We start from the raw sequence: 21,969 nt of genomic DNA, 5'->3' as shown, positions 1-21,969 counted from the left end.
TACTACTCGCGCTTCAAATGGAAACCATATTTTGGCATCTGAGGCATGCGTGTACAGAATTTACATATAAACAGGTATCTGTCTATAGAGATTTCATATACCACGAGTATGTAAATACTCACTAGAGCATCAAATGTGCATTAATCCACAACAGGAAATAGTTCCAAAGAAATCCACAAAGTACTCCTGCTGAAGTAACACTTGTTAAAAACTACAGTAATGATTCAGGTATGAGCCCTTTCTGAAGATGGGATCCAAAGAGAATGAAGGACAGGGTAGTGAGTTTTGAAATTTGGTCTTTTAATGGGATTTGTTGACATTAATGAAAGCAATATAATACTGGCCTTATCCTTTAACTTCTATCAACACTTGCATTCATACATTTCTTTGCATTTGGAGGTAAAACATGGACAAACAAAAAAAACAAAATGCTGTATTAATTTGATTCTGGAATCTTTGTAAGTCAACAGTGTTATGGCATTTAAGCACTATACAGACACAAGCCTTGACAACAAAGTAAAAAGAGAGAAAAAAATCACATTAGTAGATGAGATTAAACACCAAATGATGAACACCTATTCACACAAATATTTGACTAGCTTAATATAAGTTGTATAAAGTAAAAGAATTCATACACAGACCCATCTTGCCTTTGAGGGCATCTGTAATGCACTTTAATTACTGAAATGAATAGCACCTCAGAGTCTGACCTTGATGATTGAGAAAGTGAATTAACTTGACATGACATAAGCACAATGAAGATCGTATTAGTAAAACATTTTATGAAGAGTTTAAGCCATAAACGCTTATCATGCCACATTCCGTGCATTATTCATCTAAGGGCACAACTATATGTTGATTTAAGGTGTTTTTGTAACTAACCACGTCTGACCCCGATGGACTTCGAATCTGCACAAATCATTTGGGCATCTGGATGTGAATATGTTTTGTCCCACATTCAGTGCCACGCTTGCGCGCGAACTTCACAAGTTTTCTAAGGGTTGAGAGGCTGCGGTGAAACTTGCGAAAGTGTGATTGTTGAGATTTGTGTGAAACAAAATCTACGTGCTTACAGCTCCTCACACGTGTTCACACAATGTTCTTTGTAGCCTTATTGATACGCGAGTGCTTTTTCTTTAGGCAAATGCATACATTTTCCATTACACTGATTCTCGTTGACTCATCAAGAACAAATACTCTGATCATGGAAGCAGCAGTTAATCTCATGTCATAGGCGCAATCATGCTATGTAGTTATGTGGTACTGCACCTGTGTTTAACCCTGTGACAGTTTGATATAGGGTGTGACTGTAAGCAGCAGGTCATCATCATACACAGATCGCAGCATACAGATTTCACCTCAATCAATGACCACCCACTACTGGAGATGGTGACGTGAAAAAAAGAAAATACATTATATATACATTTTAAAGACAAGACTAAAATGCAATGCATCTGGCCAACATGTGAAAGCCAGTCCTTGATATTTAACATCAGACTTCCTTTAAAAATGAAATAAATTACCTAACATGGTGCGCAATGAAGTTTTGAAATGTGAAGGTGATTAGACCTCATGGCCACGTCATAATGTTTTCATGCTATGGAGATGCCATGAGCTGTAAAGGAATATGCCCCAGTGAGTCTAGACCCTGGTGGTAGTAAGGGAATGAAGGGTCATGCCTAAAGATGTGGATGGCTGTCATGTGGAGCGGGGCTTCTGATGATGGAGGGAACCTTGGGTGCTGGATGTGATGAGAACTGCAAGCGAATGGGATTGGAGAAGGGTTGCATCAATTCCACAAAGAAATGTCAACTGGCAGCAGCAGAAGTGCTGGGTACCGGCAGTGGTTCCTATACAACCAGTGCCTACTGGACCGAAGCATAAAGCATCCTACAGACTGTGAGATTTTAGCAATCTTATAAGTTTATTGCAAGCTACGCTGTGCTATATGGATCCAACAAACCTGAGTATGACATCAAGTCTGATGCATGCAGACGTTACAATGACAATGCCTCCTGCATCACGGGTTACAATGTCCGTCCATTGAGATCAATACGCATAAACAAAATGTCAGCATGCATCATCTGTCTACACCGCTGCAGTGTTAAGAAAAAAATGTAAGCCAACAAATCTAGCTGTATCTTGCTATAATGGCATTTATGTGTATCAGAAGAAGTCTGAAAAAGAAGAGGAGGTGAATGTGGACATGGTCGTGGCTGGGGTAAAGAGGCCAACTTGGCATGCCAATTTTGCAATTCGATCTTGAGGTAAGTACCAGCATCTACTAGCATTTAGCAATGTTGCACTGAATGTTGACTGACTGCATCGTGTCATTTCAATCTGCATTTCTATTGGTTCGTTAGTAGATGTAGGTCATCATAGCAGTCACACAGTGAGACAATCATCCCAAATTTTAGGCAGTCACAATTTTATTGCAGGCCATCTTTGATCATTCAACCGTGACAACAGCCATCCTTGAACCTCTCTCATTGTGCGACGTAGAACCACCGTGGTAAAACTATGACCAAAGATATAGCCATGTTTCTTTCACATTGGTCATCTTTCGTCTGGGACAGCCCAAAATGGTGGTGGTGACTATGAGGCTGCAGCAACCAAAGCAGAGTATGATGTTAAACGTTCAATGTGAGAACAGTTTAGGTTATTTGTCCTTGAATAATGCTGTAACTCCTCAAGACCCAGTACAAGTTCTTGTGTCTTACTTTCCACGTGGTGATTAAAGGAAGTTAGCCCCCTAAGTTAGAAGGCTAAGCTGGCCTCCCACTGGACCCTGAAGGCTCACTTAAGGTGGACTATTAAAACGGACCAGATATTCCCATTGCAGTGACAATCTCCGCCACTCGTGATTATATAATAAAGAAATGTCTGGCTGCTGAATCTCTCCTGAGTTAGGAAGACTATAATTTATCCCAACACAAAACATTATTTTGCAGTTAGTATTGTAATTGTTGCCTATTGTTCAATTATTCTACTTGGGTTAGCAAACTAAGAAGGTATGTAGGGTAAGGTAAGTGTCTTGTATTTATCCATATTTATATGTTTAAGTATACTTAAAATGGTTAAGAGTTAGGCTTCATATATTGTTCAATTACAAGCTAAAATTTGCCTTTGCAATAAAAAAGCCATCTTATGGTGCTTTATTTTTAAAATATCAGTTCAGGTACCTTGTAGGCACAGGTTCCTTATCAAAAGTATTGTTTCAGCACCAGTATTGGAAAAAAACTCAAACGATACCCAACTCTTAGCAACTCTTAGCAGCAGAGAGGAGAAGAGTTTGAATGATAAGATTGGCTCACAGCAATTGTTGCAAAATCTGGTTTATTTAGTGAAAGAGTGAACCCCCAAAGTCAGCTTATTAAATTGTAAGAGACAAAGAGACAATGAATGAACTTTCACTGAGCTTCATTTCTAGTCTACACAAGTCATGCTGCCTTACAAAGACTTTAGATTAAAGGCATTAGACACCCACACAGATGGTTTAAGTTATTTGACTTTGCGTAGGTTCAAATTTGAAGGTGCTTTGAAGGGTCTTGAAAAATCATGTCCTAATTATGAATGATAAACGTGTAAATGGTCCCATATTCCTGGTTCCATTCCAAACAGCAACTGAACAAGATAAATGACAAAAAACTGGTGGCCTTTATGTCTCAATGCACTGTAACTTAAAAGCAATCAAATACAGAAAACATCTCCCCAAATTTGACCATACATATGAAGCAATATGTAGTGTGCTACAAACACAGACTACAGAACCAACTATAGAAACATGTGGCACACATGGCAAAGTAAGACATCACAGCCACATACAGAAAACAGCAAAGAGTCAAGTCAGGTCTGTCCATGCCCTCACAGAGGTCTAACCAGGGCAGTAAGTGAAACCAAATGTTTGGGTGAGTCCAGTGTGCAGGATTTAGGGGGATATATTGGCAGAGATGGAATATATTATTAACTATGTTTTTATAGTGTGTATGAACACCTGAAACTAGCAATCATTGTGTTTTTGTTATCTTAGAATGAGCTGTTCATATCTATTGGTACATACAGAGCGACCCCTTTCTCATGGAGTCCCCCAGGTTGTTACAGTGGCGAACCAAACACTGATTCCAGATAAGGCCAGTCATGCTTTTGCATTGGCCATGAAGTTCTTCAACACACTCAGCACATGTTAGTTAGTTGCAATCTAAAAACTCAACACAGGATGGCAATAAGTCCCACACACTAGACCTTTAAGATTTTAGTCCTGGTAGTTTGGCAACACCTGTGGCTAGCAGTGTTTCCCATTAATAACCAAGAGCATGGCAGGCCGCCATAGTCTAATTTGTCCCGCGATAGTCTTGATGGAGCTGGACTTTTAATTAGGAGCGGTATTAAAATATATACCCCGTTGGGTTATTGATAGCGCAGTAGCAGCAGAGAGGAGCAGCAGAGCATCAGGCACATTAAAAAGTGAAACTAAACCATTCATTCTGCTGAGCCTAAAACTCTCTTTCACTCACAAAAATCTGCAAATATTTTCTCTCATCCATTGATCTGATCAGCTGTGAACCCGCAAAAAACATTGGATGCTCCGATGCCCCCCCAGTCCCTGCTGTCTGCTACTGCCACACATACACTGGCAATCCGTGGGAAACACTGCAACACTAGTGTTGAGCAGGCAAATGTTATGACTACTGTTTTACTACTAAAACACACTGTCACACACACACAGTCAGAAACACGACGGAAGTAGAGCAACTAATGAATCCTACAATATTTTCACGCTGCAGAGAAATATGCAGACCACTTGGATATTAACACTTCCACTGCTATGTCATTCATTTTTTTCACCAAATGCCCATGTCTCACACAAAGATCAGATCTGGGTAAAAATATCCGAATTGCACATTGAGCCCAACCTAGCCTATATCCTTTCCTGAAAACTTTTCGTCTCGTCATGTTAGAGCTGATAACATCACAAAACAAAGAAGTGATCTTGGCAGCCAAACAAGGTTACGCCGCAACAACAATCTGATCCTACATTTTCCCTTATCCAATACTAACATCTGCTGGCAACAGTTGTAAATTCAGATGGGAAAATCGACAGTTTAAAATCAGAAGCCTGCTTTTGTGGTAACTCTGCCCTCAATTATGGTTGTAAACTGCACTGATGCTGTGCAAGAATGGAAAGCTTGCCACGTATAGCCACACTAACAAGGGTGAGCAGGGCTTAGAAAAATGGTCGGTTTCAAGGTCCTCACATGAATTAACAGGATACTTGATAACACTGAGCAGTTGTCTGCTTTAAGAAAGATCTATCTTCTTCATTAATTAGGTTTTCACATGCACAGAGGTTAACGTTCAAGGAAAAACTAAGTTGTTGTGCTTGGAGGTTTGGCTAGTTCCCCGGCTCATGTGGCCACTAACTGTAATGCCAGATGAGAAATATTGTTACCCAGCAGTCCACAGTACCTTCCACTTCCCCCACCTTGTGGCTGCACGGTCATAATTCTCTCCTGACTTATTCTCCTTTGGGCACGTAGGAGAATTTGATTCATTGCATACTGTCACATAACAGGTAAAGTATTTATTTTGTTGGTTTTGCTCTCGGTTTCTGCTGCCAGGGAAGGTTGATGTATTATACAAAGGGCTCCACAGAAGCAATGCATGGCAGTGTACAACAAAACACTTTATGTCTCAAAGTGAAATATGATATTGATTGATACTGTGGTGTGTTCGCCTGACAGTTTGCCATAGGGCTGAGTATGAGGGGGCTTCTTCTGTCAAACGAATGGTAACCCAGAGAGACTTATAGTCAACAAACAACATCTTGCAAACACATTTTCATATGAACTCGAAAATAGACTTCATTTTGCAAAAAAAGACCTAAATACTCATTTAAATCTCTTAAAAGTGAGTGTGTGTGTGTGTGTGTGTGTGTGTGTGTGTGTGTGTGTGTGTGTGAGACCATGTATATAAATGCATCCAGTGCAGTTATTGACATGTTATTTGATGCTTCCAGTATGATGCACTGGGACTTTTTCCCTATCACAATGACTTCTGTAACTGTATCATATTTTCTCGTCAGACTTGCTGTTAGCTATGTATAGCATCAATATGCAGTATATTGCACACAGCTATTACCAGCCATTTTCATATTCCTCTTTGGGGTTTTATGAGGCTGGAGTCTCTCCCAGCATGCCCTGGGTGAAATCAGTAGAAACTTCAGTAACACACACAGTAAAGACCACGAGGCTGGGAGTTGAGCCCGGGCCTTTTATGCTGGGAGGCAACACTGCAAACCACTGAGCCGCACTGTGTTACCTCTGGACATTTATGATTTTGTTAATTAGCTTTTCTTCACCCATGTCTTGGCACGCTGTGGCCTACTTACCATAATTCTGAAGATTCACAGTGCCATGTAGTTAACAACAAAACATCCTCCCAAAAAAAGGCTGTTTTGGTGCCCTATTAACGCTTCAAAATCAAATTAAACTCATTTGGAGGTGACAGTCGAAGCTTTCATTTCAAACTGTTAATTACATTTCTGTTGCTTTACTGCACAAACCAGTATTTGTTTCAGAGTTGACTCTGCAGGACAGATCAATCCCAGTGACTAAATGACCACTTTGTCAGGACAGATTTTTGGTTTTAAAATTGTACCTCCTGCTTTAGATCAAACTTTTTAACTCCCAGTGGAGTTTAAAAATTTCAATCCCCCACCGCCCACCATCCTGGCATTTGCTCCAAGAAAGAGGCACAACACTGCAGCACTGCAAATAAGGCTAAAACGACTTGTTCTTAAGCCAATGAAGCTGATCACAAGCAATAATATGGTTAGATTGGTTTACATTATCACAATCTGTTGCTGCTTCTGGAATTTCTGTGATCAGTCAGAGAATTTATTCTCATTCATATTGGACGATTCCATACGGTTTGATTTATAAATAAGGCCATCTCCAGAGCCCAATGAAGGACGAAGTGTGTCCTTGTAGCAATTGAAAAGAAAATTCACATTTTATTGATTTTTAGCACACAATTGTTCTACTAACCTCAATCAAGTATTCTAATGGCCTTACCTAAACCACACTGTAACCTAATTTGTCACATTTTCAGTTAGCAAATAGGCGCTGACTGGCAGTCCTGAGCAATAAATTGGGTTTAACCATTTTTTTGATCACTGGAAATGACAATCATGAGAGTGGTGAGAATGAAGCAAACTTTATGTCCATATAACAAATACAAGTGACCCTTAAAGTCCCACCTCCTTGGTTACTGCTGTCAAGCCTGTCAAGCTTTCACACCTGGCATGTCAATATGACATTTTCAACAATTATCAGTGCGGGTTATTCCAAAGGAATGATAGCGATATTTTCTTGGCTACTAGCTCTGAAATATGAGAGAGAAGTAGACAGAAAGGACTTCGATATGCATGTCACAGTTATATTCCCAGTATAATTTGTCGATGGAATATTGTGAATGAAGAGGACATTAAAATCGACAAAAAGTTAACCAGTCCCAAAGCATGCGTCAAGCACCCCATGTCTTGAAAAATTCAACTGAAGAAAACACAGAAACCACAACAACAGCAGGGTTTCCTATTCATTCAGTTCTTTGAGGCTTCGGCCACGTTTATAACATCTGCCTCCACAAAATATTTTCAATGTTTTGGGCTGAATTACTTATTAGGAGCACTGTTGAAATATATGTTGGGTTGGTTATTCATTACTCCACACTCCAGAGCGTAGCCCGTACTCTGGGCTCAGACGGAGCAGCAGAATGTCAACTGAACCGCTCATTCTGCTGGGTCTAAAAGTTTACATGCACTCGCAGCTGCTGCTCGTCTCATGCATCGATTTGATCTGAACAGCTTTGAACGGAGCGAAAGATCAATTATCCATCTTGTAGTCACAAACGGCTGCTGAGGAAAAAACAGAACTAATGCAGAGCTCTGCCAGGCTGCTTTCACAGATCGCGCAAAAACCTCTGAATCTAGAGAGACGACACAGAATGATACAAAGGGACACACGCATTTAAAAGAAAAAAAATGAGTTTGGAGTGTTCATCTCTGATGGATTCAGCTGGGACTGAGGCCTTCCATACTAACTCTCCTCTTGCGTTTTTAGCTTTGGAAAAGTGAAAAACATAGCAACCCCCTCTAAACTTTGAAGATATCTGCTATTGGACTCACAGGTTACCATTTTTCTCTGTTTCTGAAAGCTTTACGGCCTCCTGGGTCTAGTTTTGGTTGCTTACGGTACTGCAGATGTCATATGCAGATATTGTAGAAATATTTTTGCAAATGTAGGCATTGGACGTTAAGAAACATTATTATTGAAATAAATGTGTTTTAAAAAGTATGGTTTTCCGTGTGGTGATAAGGTTTATCTGTGTTGTAGCACACTTTGATGTCTCTTTTGTAAATATGTGACAATTTCTGACAAACACTTTTTATTTTCATTGTCTTTCTTTTATTTTACTTTCTTAAGGTCTATTCAGGTTTTGAGTACTATAGCACCATTCAAAAATAGAGATTTATAGCAGCATGAAACCCAGTGTAAAGTGAACAATAAGACTGTGATTTGAACAAAAAACAAACACCACCTCCATTGTGAGAAGACATCATGGCAGTAATATATGTCTACCAAATCCCATTCTAATATCTAGGAGGAGTCTGAATTTTAGTAGGACACTAGCTCTGTGCTGAGGGGCTCAGAGCTGGACCCGGGACATCCTGGTGCCGTCTGACAGTCGACGGTGCTTATTCAGCACCCAGAGACCAGTAAATCAATGATCCTTTAACTGTTAATCAATCACAACTCACTGCTATTCTCACAAGACCACTGTAGCTTCATTACTGCTTAACAATTAACACTGCCAGGAGAGTGATTGGTACACTGACTGCTATGATTAATGTGACTATAAAATGGGAGAGGGGGGGCAATGAATTAAAATTTAGATGTTAATTAATTACAGGATAGTCATTAATTAATTATAGGCTAAGGTGATAGTGTTTGGTTGCTTCCTCATTACACATATCAGCATAACTACAAGTGACAGCAGCAGGATAAAACAAAGAAATTCATTCAGGATTATGTAAAACTCACTCCTTTTTTGTGTATAACTCGAACTGTGTATTGACAGGGTGAACTGTCCGTCTTTTTTTTTTTTTATTTCATGTTGCTTGGCCTCTGCGAAGACTCAAATCACAATAGTGCTGGATCTGTCCTTTTCCGTCCTATATCTTGTTAAAGTCTGTCACAAATCAGTGAGCCTGGTAATTGCTATTTGTACTCTCTCATGCCGGGGTATCAAACTGTTTTCAAGGCATACACTTTTGGAAGCCCTGAACTGTTGCAATTGATTTTTTTTGTTTATACACAAACAATTGTATGGCTCCAAAAATGATCCTAATTAAAAATGATTATAGGAAACTGAATAGCAGGTAGCAAGCAGGCAAATGGTGAATTGCCTGAGATGAGATGACTCAAGACCAGATCACAGCACCTCCTACACTACACACTGTTGTCCCAGATGGCACATTCACACACATAATCACTACACTGTCCCTAGTGCTAAATTTTAGCATTTGCTGTGTGCTATGTATTTTTTCTGATTTATTTTTGCATGTATTTGCAGCATGCGCCTTGCCAGTCACTGAGGATAGCATTACAGTACCTCGAGACTTGAAAGTGATCGGATAACAAAACAGCCGATGAAATAAATAAAGTATCTTATCAGCTGTCATGTCTTACCGTAATGAGTGAGACCTTATCTGTTTTTTGGACAGAAGGCTGCGGAGGACAGCAATGTGAAGTCAATAAGTCTGGCTCTGTGTTCATATCTTTTTGCATCCCGCCTCAGTTCATTGGCACATTGAGGACTCAATTTTGCACATTTGCATCAGCTGTCTGCCAAAGTGCTAATCACATGGGAACCTTTAGCCACATTTCCCAGCAAAACATTGAACGTTGATTAAATTTTAATACAACAACCTGCAACAACACATGTAAAGGCAATTGCCAAAATGAAACAGCATCCATTGTCAGCCAGAGCCGCTACATGCTTTATTTTAAAGTCTGGGTAGAGTAAAATTAGAGATTTATCTCTAAACACATTAAACATGTTAGAAAATGCCATTGAAAAGACTGGAAACTATATAGTACTGCATTGTAGAGACAGATTTTTTTTTTTTAAATAATTTTTGTGTTCTGGATTTCAGGATGGAGCATTGGAGCAACCCTTATCTTAACCCTGCCCCTACACAACTGACACAAACAGAACGTATAGCATCAGCACTTCTCCCCACGTTAAATCACAAGTTAAAACACCTAATGTAACTTACTGCAGCCTGCACGGTCTCTGGCTTTTGCTTAAAATCTAGAGTTGGCAAAACATGCTGTTGCGCACATCTGATCCACCATAACCACTGTTAGCTTGTTTACATGAATACTGCTGTCACACTGAATGTCTCGCTTGACCCGTTCATACTTTAAAACTTCCTATGAGTAAAAACAAGTCGTCAAATATTCCTATCAAATGGCCAAATCAGATTTGACTAGCATAATTCTGAGTCGCGTACAGCCGTACATTATATAAACATTACAATATGAAGGAGCAAAGCAAATGAACAATTCTAACACTCCCTCTGTGCTGCTAACCCATAGCTCCCCGCTCATCTGCCCACCGGTGAGGGTTTTGTCATTCGGCAGAACCCCTCAAAACAGATGAGTAGAAAGCTCCAGGTGCTGCAGCACATAGGGAGGTTGAGCCAAACATCATTTATCTTCACACACTGCCAGCACATACAGTGGTGACACAGAACTGTTTGAAAATCTGCAAATTTTCACATTTTTTGTTCGTTTTTGCTTAAACTGTAATTTAAAGAGCCTAGATATGTTTTTTAAAACTGACTGATTTTGATACTTCACAGATAAATAAGGTGACCAAAACAGCTTTTTTCCACTTCAGAAACATTGCAACAGTATACCCGTTCCAATCCTATAAAGATGCTGAAAAAGGTAATCATGTTTTTATTTCAAATTGCTAAAAATTTTTTTTACTTCCAAAACAGTCAATTGAGAAACCTAAACGTATCCAGAATTGAGCTGCTAGACTTACCAAAACAAGGCAGAGGGAGCATATTATATTATTATATTACCCCGATTATAACTACACTCCCCCAGCTTCCAGTATATTTTAGAATAGATTCTTTTGCTTGTTTTCAAAGATCTTAATGGTTTGGGATCGACCCCCTTTCTTTCTAAAATCCCTCACAAGCTCTGAGATCTTCTGCTGCTGGGTTTTTAAATATGCAGAATTATACACACAAGAAAGCAGGCAGCACAGCTTTTGTTAACTTTGCTCCGAAACTATGAAATAGCCTCAAAAAGCTTAAGAGAAGCAGGCTCTGTGACCATTTTTCAATAACATTTGAAAAGCTGGCTTTTGATGATGTTATTCTTGTAATTACTATTTTACATCAATTCTTTCATTTTGACTTTTCTCTGTATGTTTACCTTAACTTTTATATTTTGTTCATCACAGCCCATCTTTTGGTTGTCCAATTTTGGGTTTTTTTTGTCTGTTTTGCATTTTTTATTGTGAAGCACTTTGAGCTACATCCATCAGTATGAAAAGTGCTTTATAAATAAAATTTATTATTATTATTATAATTATTGTTAATAAGTACCAAAACCATTGGATTACATTTCCCATAATAGTACCCGGTATCAACTTTTATTAGACCCTCTCTGACTAGTTAACACCCACGTCTTTAAAATTCCACAACCCCAGCTTGTAACACAGGCAGTTTGTTCCAAATCTGTACTCTCCAAGCTGAAGTCGAGATACCCTGATCCCCGATGATCCTGATGACATCACCAGACTTAAGGTGTCAGTCATGTTAGCAAAGAACCACAGTCGAGGTGAGTCCCATTACCAGCCCGGAAGCCTTGGGCTCTGTGCCTGCAACGTTGACAGACAGGAGCTCTGCACATGAGCCAACTCGAAAGAATTCCACTGAATTAGACAAAAGAAGGGAGTTCTTCAAAGGGAGATAACATGACTTTTTTAAGACACCAAAACGCCCTGCAATTTACAGATTCTCACATTTGCTGATTCCTATACACATTCATCATCTCGGTACAACATTTTAAGATTCTTCACACGTTTACAACATCCAACTCTCCTCTGACGTTTGCAAATACTGTAGTTCTGCTTGGCCCACATGTGCCTCGTCCAACAAGTGTTTCGGAACAATGCAATATATTTTAAAAAGGATTCAGTCGATCCACCAACATATTGAACCAATCCGATAACACCGGAGATAGTGGTTTGCACAACTCTACGCTGATTAGACAACATAAAACTACTATTTGCAGTGCTCATGATCCCAGCTTCAGCCGTCCAAAAATGCACTCTTCAGATCCCAATTTGATTGAGAACTCATAGCTCTCATAGCAAGTGCATATTAAATTATCACCAACTGTACCTGTATAGGATTATCAAGTAAAATGGATGCTACATGTAGAATAAGTATATCAAGGTCTGATGATATTGTCAGCTGGAAAAAAATATCATATGCTGATGGTGTTTGATGCCAGATACAATCTACTTTACAGTTAGCGTTTACTTCTTCTTATGTGCTGTATGGAATGTGTGATGCAGTTTACTCAGTACCTTAATTATTTTTATGTTATTTTCTACTCACCTAAGCACCCATCCTGCCATCCGTCCATCAATACCGTTCAACTTGTAATAAATCATACATGATATATTAATAACTCTATCTTGTAAATCTGTCATGCAACAATCATTGTGCCCATAGTGATGAAGTTCATCCATGAGACATTGTGTTGTCCATAGCAACGGTGTCAATCTCTCCTCTTTTGTTGGCTTCCTGCTATATTTCTTTGTTCCTTACTCTCAGCAATAACAACAGCTACTAAGGACTCTTAGAGGTAAGGGAGGATCTGTTATGAATACAGCCCCTTATCCTCATTAAAGGCCTACTTTTAAAGCAACAGATCACCCCAGAATCAAAAATACACATTTCCCCTCTTATCTATAGTGCTATGCATCCATCTAGAAAATGTTGGTGTGAGTTGGTGTGGAGTGTTGGATAGATGCCTGCCTTCTCTCCAATATAAAAGAGCTAGATGGCACTCGGCTTGTGGTGCTGAAAGGTGGTGCCAAAAAAATATATAGATAAATTATATATATGACAAGGTTCGCATTTTTGAGAAAAAAAATACTGAAATACCTAAAACAAATAGCACCTTTTTGAACAAGAAGCTTAAAAAGTCCTTACAATTTAAATTAACCATATAATACTTTCTTATTTTGACCTAAATTTTGTTCAACTCATTATAATTGAATTGCACAGGATTAGGGATTGATAAACATTTTTTTTTTAATTCTCATGCCGAACCATCTCAATTGTGGTGCTTTATCCCCCTCCTTTCGTCCTTGCATTTATTATGCCCTGCCCACAGCACTGCTTCTTTTTACTTTGTTACACTCTTAAACTCCTTGCAAAACCAACAGCTCTATATTCGCAGGTTAAACTTGACATGACATATCTTAATGAGCCCACTTTTCACTGTGATTTATTTCCTCTCTGATCAGGTGCACTGATGTCATTGCTCTGCCAAAAATTTAAATTGAAACTTAAGTTCCAGCTGGCATCGTTTCCAGGTGCTACAGATGGTTCCGTTTTAAAGATGATTTTCCTTACTTCACCATGCAGACTTTTTTGTTACAAGTTGACAATTCTGTCTGCCAGTCGGTAAATGTTGGGCAGGTTGAAGGACAACACGCACAGAGTTCAATTGTTCATTTGGAGTTTCTATGGTTACGTTGAAGCTCTCACTCTCAAACTTCTTCTGGATTAGAACTGTTTTGTGAAGGACTTTTTAAAAATTCTATTAGAAAAAAAACATTTTGTTTCTCAGAATTACATTTTTGAAAATGAAAAATAATGTTTGAAAAAGTACTTGAAAGTCCTTGGTTTTTATTTTGTCATGTTTGTATAAATCCTAATTTGATTCAGTATCTCGCCCAAGGATACCTGCGGGCTGGAGGAGCCAGGGATTGAACTATCGATTTTGCGATTAATGAACGCACCTCTCAGCCACAGCCGCCCCACTCAAGCACTAGAGACTTCCACTGGCCAAGCCAGCTACTTCTAGTTTTGCACCTAGAACTATGTTGAATGGGGATAAAGATTGAATGTTGTGGCTCTTCTAGACTTTCCAAATGTTGTCAGACCAAACAGATTAAATCCTTAATGTGAAACAGGACATTTCGCAGAGTTGTGATGCTCAAAAAAATCTATCCACTGATTTACAGATGTGTCTTTTCCAATGTCAGTCAATGGGAAGCCTTTTGGGCCCAATACGTGACAGACTCGAAATTTGTAATTCCACTGTTTGGCCACTAGAAAATTTGGCCTTAAAGCCCTGTGCACTTCTTGGGGGCCTGCTTGAAACTGCCCACAACAAGGTCTGTTGATTATCTTGTGAACCGGGTCATGATTTTGTGAAAAGCATGACATTGCTGTTGAGTTTTTCAAATGATTTTTTGGCTTTGAGCACCCCTAGTCGAGTGCTATCTAGTCCAATTATACTGGAGAGAATTAAGGCAGACATCTCTACGGCGGACACCTTCAACAGTCTGCAACTCACACCAACACAATCTAGACTGAAAAAAAGCACTGTAACACTAAGTATGATGGAAAATATATTTTTGAGTTTGGGGTGAACTGTGCCTTTAATGTCTTTAATTGGAACAATAATTTCTCTCTCTATATATATATATACAAATATTTGGATGTTAAAAGGTTAGGGAGAGGAAAAATCTCTGTCTGTGTACTTTGAAAAAGGATTTAGAGTTTTCTTCTATTGACCTCCCTATAGCCACTTTCTGAAGCAAGCATCCGGCATCTATTAGCTATTTATAAGAAAATTACTAGCCATTCTCATAGTACTTATCAGTTATATTCAGTGACAATACAACAGATTTTTAATGGGCATCACTTCTGCGTCGGGAAGTTTGCTCCTGGTATTGCTTTACAATAGCCCTCTGTGGAGATTGAACACCCTTTTATCCCTTAGCCTCAAGTAGCAATCAGATAATTGTTTCTCAGAGCAACCATTTGAGACTGCAAAACCATGTAATCCCCAGAGCTGCTCTGATGGCGCTACAATAGCAGGAGAGAAACTCTAAGGGTCTCATTGTGAGCTTGTTTCTGAGAAGGAACGCTTTTCAGAATTGCTTAGGTTAAGTTAGACCACAAATAATTCATAGTGAACTTTCGCAAGGACAAGACTCATTTCTCCAAAGGCTGTACTTTCTTTTAGATGCTGATGTTACTGTGGAATAAAGTTTGTATTTGTCAGCTTTTGTTGTTGCTATCGTAGCTTGAAATGGATGAAAAGCTTTTTTTTTTATTTATTTTTTTTTTATTCAGGTAGGAGCCAAAATCCGATTTTGCTACAATTTGAAATCCTGTTTTGAATTATATGCAATCCCACACTGAGAGTCCCTCTGGCATTCATCATTACTATATAACCTGTCAGCTCTCTGCCTCTGTCATGTCCCCTCTATGCCATATGGGAATTTTTGTATGCCAGTTCTACCCAACCAACACAGAGTTGTCCTGTGTGGGCTGCCTTAAAGATATTGCTGCAAATAGAGTGCCAGGATCCCCAGAAATATTTGGCCTTTCTCAGGGTATGTGTTACTTGAAATTATAAAAAAAAGATTTTTTAAAAAATCTGGGAGCAGAAAGAAAGGAAGAGAAGCGAGGAGGAGAGAAAAGAAGTGAAGAACCTTTAGATTGACCTTTGGAGACAAACACTGTGAAATCAAAGCCATGGCATTTCAACTAAGCCAAATTATATTTAGAATTGAAATGACTAATTGCAATAGAGAGCTCCAATTCCCACCTCTCATTATTTATTTCAGCTAAATCATTACTGAGGGTAAAGAATTGATTGAAATGTTTCAAGAAGGGTTTTTTTCCTTCTCTAGGAAACAGCCTTCACAATACATTCTGTTTAGTAGCAGGTTATCACTCTCTGAATGGCTCTATTGTATGACGTCGGGGGAAAAAGGAACAGTGAGAGTTTGCATTCAGGTGTAATTTTCCACTGGTCTTCTGTTGTGGTGAAAAGGCTATTTATAACCAAGCAAACATACTGGCTACTTTTCAGCTTTTTTTTCCTGTTTAAAGTGTTGTTATTCCCCATGGGCAATTGTTCAGGAGAGCTTTTGGTTGCAGCGCTTAATGGCTTTCAAAGCATAGGGGGACAAAAAGCTTTCTCGCAGATTGCTTTTGTTTTTCTTATTTAAAATTAAATTTTAAAGAGGAAAATTTGCTTACTGCATGCAGAAAAAAAATGTGTAACAAAGTGAGAGGGAGCTATGCGGTGATACTAAATGTTTAAAATAACAATCTGGCTGATACCAGTACTTTTAGTTGTGTATTTGCTGTTATTTTTCCCCTTTTTTGTGCCATGGAAAAAAAAATCTTGATTATACTACATTACCTTTAAGTGAGTACATATTCAATCTTACACACTCAATAAACAATCTGTAAAATGATATTTATCACATGAATGACATTTTTAAAAATCTGCCCTGAATGCCTTTTTACAATACAAATTCAGCCCGATCTGATTCCAAATTGCTCAAATACTGCTGCAATGAAAGTGATATTGGTGTCCAACATCAACGCCAAAAGCCACCTTTTGCGGCAGTATGTTACGCTGGCATCAGTCTTGTAATACGAGCTGACAGAACATTTCAAGGTGATATGATATGCTGCCGCTCATTTGGACAGCACCTGTCACTGCAGTATGATTCATAGACAGGCAGCATCAGTTTACAGCGTGACTGTTCAGGACATTTCGTGGCGGTATGATACATGATGATAATGATATATGATGCCAGTTGGCCAGACAGCCAGCTGCACCTGTTTGCAGCTGGATGATACACAGATGGGCGGCGTCAGTTCATAACGAGTCCCCTAACGACGTAATTTGAGGAGCAGGAAAGTCCCAAATCATGAGAACCTTATGCTTCATTTTTGCCCAATACTAATTTTTACCAAAGAGAGCTTGAATGCATTTTAATGTAACTCAATTAGGGCTGCACCTAACAAATATTTTTTTTATCAATTAATCTATCGAATTTTTTTTTTATTAATTGATTAATTTATCCATTTTTTAAAATTGATCTAACTATTTTTTTTTTTTAACACGTGATTAATATAACAACAAATTTACCAAAAATAACATTTTAAAACTTGTCATACACTGCAGGGCATTATTCCCCAACAAAAAATAGCCCAGTCTTAACTGGTAATCTGTGTTTTACAGTCTGATATAAAGTCCCTACAAAATAAAATTAATGCATGAGCTTGTTCCATTCAAGTAAAAGGAATGTAGTGCATCTACATTTAGCAATCCAACAGGAAATAAATTAAACAATGTAACAAAATAGTTACCCTTTGTTACAGTGACAAACCTCAAACCTAGCAGTCCAACAAAACATCTTACAGTAAAATTAGTGTAATTTGAATAACACTATAACTTTTCTCTAACATAACTAATTAGAACTAGTACATTCTTTCTGCATCAAAATAGTCCAGCCTTAACTGGGCCTTAAGGCATACCGCTGCCTGCTGAAACGAGTGCTGTATTTTCATAAAAGCACATATTCCACTCATTCATGAAGGTATACAAGCTCCTGCACAGCTGACAACCCCATACTGCAAATGTTTCAAAATAAAATGCATTGTATCAGCAACTGATGGCATTTTGTCCACAGAGATACAGTCAGATGGCAGTGTGCATGCTCTAACTTGATACGAGCGCCCAAAACAGAAAAACATGCTTGGTGCTGCTCATTACGCATGCTGTGTGAAACGGTGTGACGCGTTACATATTTACGTAATCGATTACGTCAATAACGTCACCCCAGCCCTAAACTCATTTCAACCTTGGGTAGCAGTTAGTTTCGACCACTGGCTGCTAACAGATCATAGTAACTGGCTCTCCTCCTGCCGAAAAATAGGGTGCTTTCTCTGATATGTCAGTAATGATTTACTGTATCCTTCGGATCAATGTTGTCTCTGAGAAGAACTCTCTTCATCTCAAACAAGTTTTCTACTGTCCCCGGGACAACAGGACATCATTAGTCTTAAACCCTGCTTTTTAGCCTGCGCAAAATTAGCAGTCAACAAATTGAATATTGGGCAATACCAATGTGTGGCTGATAAATTGGTGCATTAATATTGAGAGGTATTAAAGGTGAAATGTAAAGACCACCGGCATACACATTCTTTTGGAACACTTTTTTATTTATTTATTTTTTTTAAGTACGTATCTGAATGAAATTTGCAAAGCTAAATTTCCATTGTCTCCTCACTGCAACAGCACTTTTGCAATTTGTGTCCATGTCTTGAAGATTGTGATGTGAGTTAGCCATTTTCTTATCTGCTTTTCTTCTACAGACAAAATGTATCCTTCATGTCAAACTGAAGCAGAGTGATTTCAAAGCCACCACTTTCTGTAGGTACCAGTCGAGACCACCTGCAGCTGTTCGTCTGACTAACAGCGAAGATGAGACGCACAGTGCTGCACGTGTCTCCAAGGTGTCAGTCATGTTAGAAAAGAACCAGTGTCGAGGTGAGTCCCATTCACAGCCTGGAAGCCTTGGGCCTTGTGCCTGCAAGGTTGACAGACAGGTGCTCTGCACATGAGCCAACTCAAAAGAATTCCACTGAATTAATCAAAAGAAAGGAGTTCTTCTAGGGGAGTTGAAATGGCCTCCAAATTTCATATACACTTTAAAGGCCCTCTGAATTATTTGGATCTCATCAAAATGAAATATTTATCAATAGGGATGAAGGCCAAACATTTGGAAATTAAGACCCAAGATGTTTAAATTGGAGTTGGGTAATGTGCAGTAACACTACTCTTTCTCTTTTAAATACATTTATAATGGTAGTTTTACCTCTCCTAAGTAGACATATGTTAATACCTTTAACATAATTAATGTGAAGGGAAATAAAATAGAAACTACATTTTCAAAATATTTCATTATGTTCTCACTTGAAACTCATCCAATACAATACCTTTGTCAGGTGCCCCATGCCTCATGCAACTATGATGTTTTAAATACCCCTCTAGGGTCCGTTTTGGACACTCAGGGATGGTGTATGAATTCTGCTCGTTACATAGGACCTTTTCATGTTTCATGCAATCTCTTCGCAACCAAAAGTACTTAAGGTTAAGGCAAGAAAACGACTTGGTTAGATTAAGAAAGAAGATCATGATTTGGGTTAAAATGACCACGTTTGTTATGTAACTTCACTTATGTAAATGTTAATGAGTATCCAGCACCCCTCCCTCATGTCCTCCCACACAGACTTCTTTATATAAAGCCATTGCTGCGGTTAGGTTTAGTTGAAAGCCTGGTACCTCTCATACATATGCTTAAGGATGCCTTGGGCGTTGGAATCTGATGCCGACGGCCATTGACCAAAATGCAGTTTTTGACGCCCTGGGAAAGAGAACGGGCTGAATATTGACACCTGGACTCTTTTTGAAACATAAAGTTTTGAGACATGGAGGAGGTTAAAAACATGTATTCATTCGATGAACCATAGTCTTTTGATTTTAAGCCTGGGACCATAGAGAGCAAGAATGAGGAGAAAAAAAATGGAGAGCTGAGGTGCTTGCTTAAGACCAGCATGAGCTGATCATACATAATGCTGACAATAGGCGGGTGTCCATTAACCCTCAAATTGTGCAAACTGAAATTGCACATGCAAAATATGCTTAATGAAAGCACGTCAATTTTGAAAAAAACACAAAAAAAACAAACAAAAAAAAACTACCATTTATTGCAAGAGAGTTTTTACACTCGCATGAGATGATTTGAAAAACTCCAATGGAAACACTGTTTTAGACTTAGAAGCAAAGTCTGGGGTTTGCATCCCATGTCTTGTGTGTGATTTAGTTTAGGTAAAATAAGGACTTATGATAGAGGTATACTATGCAGGTTTGTCACATACTGTTTGAAAATGCACTCGCCAGCAAAAGTTAAAGTAAAAGCAAACAACAGATTCATTCTCATTTGGCATTTAGCCTCACTAGACATACTGTTTTTTTCAGTGCTATGTCTCTTGGATGCCTGCTCCTGACAGTCTGGCACCTGCTCTCTACCTTTATATAAAGCCCCAACATCACAGAGAACTGTGGGGGAACATACACATAAATGTCCTAAACACAGACAATATGAAGAAAATAAGAAATAACAAGCAAAGGGCAGAGTCCCTTCAGATAAATACACCACCACACTGTGAGAGTGAGTGATGACTGAGAGGGATTTCTTCTGTACGAGTCTATACATTGTTTTTTAGGAAAATCCTGCATATCATTTCTTTAAGGTTAAGGAAAGAACCATGGTCATTCTTGAAGTAACTGCATCGTGTCTTGTTGCATCAAGACCACAATCTTTTCCCAAGTGCTGCAAGTGCCTAAACATAACCAGAAAAATGTTTAATCATTTGCAAGCAGATATTTTATTAAAAGTAGGTGTTTTAGTGGAAAAAAGAGATGCACAACAGTATCGGTACGCCATCGCTCAGGCAGATGAACTTTAAAAAAATGAAATATCGCTATCGATCAACATGCTGATTTCTGCCGATATGAAAAACCTTTTTTATCTTTTATTTTTAGTGACAGAGTGTCCAAACATCTACCCTAATTTTAAGTTTTTTTTATCCTTTTTTTCCTTATTTTGAACAATGAATGAATCTTACATACATTGAATACATTTAGGTCTTCATCTGTTGGTGAGTCATCATAATAAGTGGATGAATAATATGATGTGAATTCCACAACAGAAGAGACTTGATGATCACTAAAATTACGTGGGGAAAAAAGTGCATATATCTATATTGGCAAAATGAGTTGTTATACAGTATATTGGCATATCGGATATCGGCAAAAAATAACAATAAAAATTAAAAAAATCCAATATCATGCATCCCTAGAGGAAAACAAATGAAATTTGTTGCCAGACAACATTTTATGGGTAAACATCTTGAGACTTCACATTTAGGTTAATACACTTCCTTATTATTACAGATTTGCTGTGCCACATTCATTGTGTATAAAGTTAATTTCTAAGAGGCTGAACCAGTAGGAGTAATGATACCTATCCACAACAGGGACCTAATGTGGAAGGATCAGCCTGCCAGGTCAGTCACACCTCAAAACTGCCAGAAAAAAACTTCACACTACAATTACGGCGCTGTACTGCAGGGGAAAGAGAGACTGACTGAGAGAAAAAGATAAATGAGACAGAGGCAATTTCCTGAGTGGTGCACATGACCAAGTTACAGGTGCATCAATAAAGTTCTGTCTCTTCACCTGCATGAAAAAAAGCACCTAGGCACCAAAGCTAGAACCATTCCTTTTCCTGTTAGGAAAACTGTGGACTAGCCTGCACACACACGAGCATGTACCACCGTGGAGTAAAAGTGCATTCCTCCAACCAGCTGCTTTTGTCTCTGCAGCGTATAAAACTTACAAACTCATTAATTATCTTTTCAAAGCATAAAATGCATGTAAAATGTATAAATTCTGTAAGAAATTCAAGTTTCTCGATCAGCAGCTGTTTCTATGACTTGTTGCTTAATGCAGGAAGTCCCGTATTTATACTGTGACCCACTTTGAGTGGGCTGTGATTTGTATCACTTAAATATGGCAACAGCACCACAGCAGCCTGTGATTTATATCACAGAAACATCTTGCGATAAAAGCGGCGGTAACACCGACCACACTGCATTGAGATACCAACATTTGATCAGAAGTGTGGAGGCTCTGAAATGTTTATTTGGAGTTTTGTGTGGGTGTGATATTTGAAAATCCCACTGAAAAATGAGTTTTGTGTCGT

General features: G+C 38.6%; 1 long non-coding RNA gene across 1 annotated transcript in view; it reads right to left on the bottom strand.

Annotated features, from left to right (window-relative positions):
- Positions 1-279: 279 nt before the first annotated feature.
- LOC148190139 (uncharacterized) overlaps positions 280-21,969 on the bottom strand; it is a 64,568-nt gene continuing 42,878 nt past the window's right edge. The window contains exon 2 of the long non-coding RNA XR_015777724.1: positions 280-1,757. This is a non-coding gene — a long non-coding RNA (uncharacterized LOC148190139). The remainder of the gene's footprint in view (positions 1,758-21,969) is intronic.

Source organism: Plectropomus leopardus, chromosome 2 (genome assembly GCF_026936395.1).
Source record: "Plectropomus leopardus strain MGB_pleo_1.0 chromosome 2, ASM2693639v1, whole genome shotgun sequence".
Taxonomy (NCBI): Eukaryota; Metazoa; Chordata; class Actinopteri; order Perciformes; family Serranidae; genus Plectropomus; species Plectropomus leopardus.
This window is presented reverse-complemented; position numbering and strand designations above follow the sequence as displayed.